A 5,173-nucleotide genomic window follows, 5' to 3' on the forward strand; every position below is an offset into this window, starting at 1 on the left:
CAACAGAGCTTGAATGTGTATCTCTTAGATTCCCCAACAGAATCTTCGTGGTATAAGCTAGATAGATGGCGGCATTCATGAGGATCCGGAAAGTCTCACCTTGTCTGTGGTATTCCGAGTAGGATCCTGGGAGTCCGGAAAGTCTAACCTTGTCTGTGGTATTCCGAGTAGGATTCCGGTAATGAATGACTATGACGTGCTTCAGACTTGCAAGTGCTGGGCGTGATGACAAACGCAAAAGAATCAAGGGATTCTATTCCAGTAGGCGCAGGAACCAACCAGTGATTAGCCGTGCTGTGACAGAGTGCGTGAGCGTAGTTTTCACTGCGAGGATGGGATGTAGCCTTTGGCCAGGTGATGCCTCCAGACGATTAGCCATGCGAGTGACAGCCGCAGAGGACCATTTTCCCGAGAGGATTGAAAGTAGCCATCGTCGAACGGTGAACCCCTATACACAACTTGCCATGGAAAGGAGTAAGAAGGATTGAGTTGAAGCAGTAGGAGAGCAGGCGTTCTTGAGCCATACAGTATCTCCATTCGCTTATCTGAAATTCCCACCAATGAATTTGCATAAGTATTCTATCCCTTTTATTATTCCTTCTTATTATAAATTTTCGAAACCATAAACAAATTTAATCTGCCTGACTGAGATTTACAAGGTGACCATAGCTTGCTTCATACCAACAATCTCTGTGGGATCGATCCTTACTCGCGTAAGGTTTATTACTTGGACGACCCAGTACACTTGCTGGTTAGTTGAACGGAGTTGTGAAAACAACCGATGCCATAATAATGATTTCATACAAAAACAAAAGAACATGGATCACAATTTCGTCCACCAAGTTTTTGGCGCCGTTGCCGGGGATTGTTCGAGTATGGACAACTGACGGTTCATCTTGTTGCTCAGATTAGGTAATTTTCTTTTCAAAAATATTTTTCAAAATTTTTCTTTTATTTTTCGTTTTTCTAAACTTTATTTTCGAAAAAATTAATAAAAATTCAAAAAAATTCATAAAATCATAAAAATAAAAAAATTATTTTGTGTTTCTTGTTTGAGTCTTGAGTCAATTTTTAAGTTTGGTGTCAATTGCATGCTTTAAAAATTTTTTCTTGCATTTTTTCGAAAATCCCATGCATTCATGGTGTTCTTCATGATCTTCAAGTTGTTCTTGACAAGTCTTCTTGTTTGATCTTGATGTTTTCTTGCTTTGTGTTGTTTGTTGTTTTTCATATGCATTTTTCGTTTGTTAGAGTCCATGCATTAAAGATTTCTAAGTTTGGTGTCTTGCATGTTTTCTTTGCATTAAAAATTTTTCAAAAATATGTTCTTGATGTTCATCATGATCTTCAAAGTGTTCTTGGTGTTCATCTTGACATGCATAGTGTTCTTGCATGCATCATGTGTTTTGATCCAAAATTTTCATGTTTTGGGTCATTTTTGTGTTTTTCTCTCTCATCATAAAAAAAAAATTTAAAAATCAAAAAATTATCTTTTCCTTTTTTATCTCCTAATTTTCGAAAGTTTGAGTTGACTTAGTCAAAAATTTTAAAAATTAGTTGTTTCTTACAAGTCAAGTCAAATTTTCAATTTTAAAAATCTTATCTTTTCAAAACTTTTTCAAAAATTAAATCTTTTCCTTTTTTTTTATTATTAATTTTCGAAATTTTTTTTAAAATATTTTTCAAAATCTTTTTCTTATCTTTTACATCATATTTTCGAAAATTAGCTAACAAGTAATGTGATTGATTCAAAAATTTGAAGTTTGTTACTTTCTTGTTAAGAAAGGTTCAATCTTTAAATTCTAGAATTTTATCTTTTAGTTTCTTGTTAGTCAAGTAATTAATTTTAATTTTAAAATCAAATCTTTTTCAAAATATCTTTTTTTATCTTTTTAATCATATCTTTTTTATCTTATTTTTTATATTATATCTTTTTCAAATTTTATCTTTTTCAAAAAAATTTTGATTTCAAAATATCTTTTTATTAAAATTTTTATCTTATCTTTTTATCTTATCCTTCTCAAAATTTTATCTTTTTCAAAATTTGATTTCAAAATATCTTATCTAACTTCTTATCTTCGTATCTTTTTCAAATTTGATTTTAAAATCTTTTCCAATCAACTAACTAACTTTTTGTTTGTTTCTTATCTTTTTCAAAACCACCTAACTACTTTTCCCTCTTCAATTTTCGAAAATATCTCACCCCTTTTTCAAAAATTCTTTTTAATTAATTAATTAATTGTTTTATGTTTTAATTTTAATTACATTTTATCTCTAATTTTCGAAAATCACTAACCCCTTTTCAAAAATTATTTTTGAAATCTCCCTCCTCTTTTCTTCTTCTATTTAATTATTTAATTACTAACACTTCTCTTCACCTCTCTTCATCCAAAAATCCGAATCTCCCTCTTCATTCTTCTACCCCTTCTTTTTCTACTAACATAAAGGAATCTCTATACTGTGACATAGAGGATTCCTCTTTCTTTTCTTGTTTTCTTCTCTTTCATATGAGCAGGAACAAGGATAAAGGCACTCTTGTTGAAATTGATCCAGAACCTGAAAGGACTCTGAAGAGAAAATTAAGAGAAGCTAAATTACAACAATCCAGAAACAACCTTTCAGAAATTTTCGAACAAGAGAAGGAGATGGCAGCCGAAAATAATAATAATGCAAGGAGAATGCTTGGTGACTTCACAAAGCCAACGTCCAAGTTTGATGGAAGAAGCATCTCCATTCCTGCCATTGGAGCCAATAACTTTGAGCTTAAGCCTCAAATAGTTGCTTTAATGCAACAAAACTGCAAGTTTTATGGACTTCCATCTGAAGATCCTTATCAGTTTTTAACTGAGTTCTTGCAGATCTGTGAGACTGTAAAGACGAATGGAGTTGATCCTGAAGTCTACAGACTCATGCTTTTCCCTTTTGCTGTAAGAGACAGAGCTAGAATATGGTTGGATTCACAACCCAAGGATAGCCTGGACTCATGGGATAAGCTGGTCACTGCCTTCTTGGATAAATTCTTTCCTCCTCAAAAGCTGAGCAAGCTGAGAGTGGATGTTCAAACTTTCAAACAAAAAGATGGTGAATCCCTCTATGAAGCTTGGGAAAGATACAAGCAGCTGACCAAAAGATGTCCATCTGACATGTTTTCAGAATGGACCATATTAGATATATTCTATTATGGTCTATCTGAATTTTCGAAAATGTTATTGGACCATTCTGCAGGTGGATCTATTCACCTGAAGAAAACGCCTGAAGAGGCTCAAGAACTCATTGACATGGTTGCAAATACCAGTTCATGTACACTTTTGAGAGGAATTCCGTGAACAATGGGATACCTCAGAAGAAAGGAGTTCTTGAAATTGATACTCTGAATGCCATATTGGCTCAGAACAAAGTGTTGACTCAACAGGTCAACATGATCTCTCAAAATCTGAATGGATGGCAACATGCATCCAACAGTACTAGAGAGGCAGCTTCTGAAGAAGCTTATGATCCTGAGAACCCTGCCATGGCAGAGGTTAATTACATGGGTTAACCTTATGGAAACACCTATAACTCATCATGGAGAAATCATCCAAATTTCTCATAGAAGGATCAGCAAAAGCCTCAACAAGGCTTTAACAATGGTGGACGCAACAGGCTGAATAATAGTAAGCCATATCCATCATCTTCTCAGCAACAGACAGAGACTTCTGAACAAAATACTTCTAATCTGGCTAATATTGTCTCTGATCTGTCAAAGGCCACTTTCAGTTTCATGAGTGAAACAAGATCCTCCATTAGAAATCTGGAGGCACAAGTGGGCCAGCTGAGTAAGAAAGTCATTGAAACTCCTCCCAGTATTCTCCCAAGCAATACAGAAGAAAATCCAAAAGGAGAGTGCAAAGCCATTGACATAGTCAATATGGCCGAATGCACAAGGGAGGAGGAGGACGAAAATCCTAGTAAGGAAGACCTCCTGGGACGTTCCTCAAGCAAGAAGGAGTTTCCTATTAAGGATCCAAAGGAATCTGAGGCTCATACAGAGACCATAGAGATTCCATTAAATCTCCTTCTGCCATTCATGAGCTCTGAAGACTATTCTTCCTCTGAAGAGGATGAAGATGTAACTGGAGAGCAAGTTGCTCAATACTTAGGAGCTATCATGAAGCTGAATGCCAAGTTATTTGGTAATGAGACTTGGGAAAGTGAACCTCCCTTGCTCATTAATGAACTGGATACTTGGATTCAGAAAATTCTACCTCAAAAGAAACAAGACCCTGGCAAGTTCTTAATACCCTGTACCATAGGCACCATGATCTTTGAAAAAGCTCTGTGTGACCTGGGGTCAGGGATAAATCTAATGCCACTCTCTGTAATGGAGAAGCTGGGGATCATTGAGGTACAACCTGCCTTATTCTCATTACAACTGGCAGACAAGTCATTGAGACAAGCTTATGGAATAGTAGAGGACGTGTTAGTAAAGGTTGAAGGCCTTTACATCCCTGCTGATTTCATAATCTTAGACACTAGGAAGGAAGAGGATGATTGCATCATCCTTGGAAGACCCTTCCTAGCCACAGCAGGAGCTGTGATAGATGTCAACAGAGGAGAATTAGTCCTTTAATTGAATGGGGAATACCTTGTGCTTAAGGCACAAGGCCATCCCTCTGTGACAGAAGAGAGTAAGCATGAAGAGCTTCTCTCAGTTCAGGGTCAAGAAGAGCCCTCACAGTCAAACTCTAAGTTTGGTGTTGTGAGGCCACAACCAAACTCTAAGTTTGGTGTTAAGATCCTACAACCAAACTCTAAGTTTGGTGTGGACAACTATACAACATTGACCTGATCACCTTATGGCTCCATGAGAGCCACTGTCAAGCTATTGACATTAAAGAAGCGCTTATTGGGAGGCAACCCAATTTTATTTATCTAATTTTATTTTATTCTATTTTATTGTTATTTTATGTTTTATTAGGTACATGATCATGAGGAGTCACGAAAAAATCATAAAAATTAAAAACAGAATCAAAAACAGCAGAAGAAAAAAATTCACACCCTGGAGGACGCACAGGCTGGCGTTCAACGCCAGTAAGATGCATCTGGCTGGCGTTCAACGCCAAAACAGAGCACCATTCTGGCGCTGAACGCCAGGAATGTGCCCAGAGAGGAAAAACTGGCGCTGAACGCCAGT

The 5,173-nt window shown here is 36.3% G+C and overlaps 1 non-coding gene across 1 annotated transcript; it reads right to left on the reverse strand.

Annotated features, from left to right (window-relative positions):
* Positions 1 to 3,041: 3,041 nt before the first annotated feature.
* LOC130977984 (small nucleolar RNA R71) lies at positions 3,042 to 3,145 on the reverse strand. Its single transcript, XR_009085649.1, has one exon. It is a non-coding gene; the product is annotated as a small nucleolar RNA R71 (small nucleolar RNA).
* Positions 3,146 to 5,173: the final 2,028 nt, after the last annotated feature.

This window comes from Arachis stenosperma, chromosome 4 (assembly GCF_014773155.1).
Source record: "Arachis stenosperma cultivar V10309 chromosome 4, arast.V10309.gnm1.PFL2, whole genome shotgun sequence".
Classification (NCBI taxonomy): domain Eukaryota; kingdom Viridiplantae; phylum Streptophyta; class Magnoliopsida; order Fabales; family Fabaceae; genus Arachis; species Arachis stenosperma.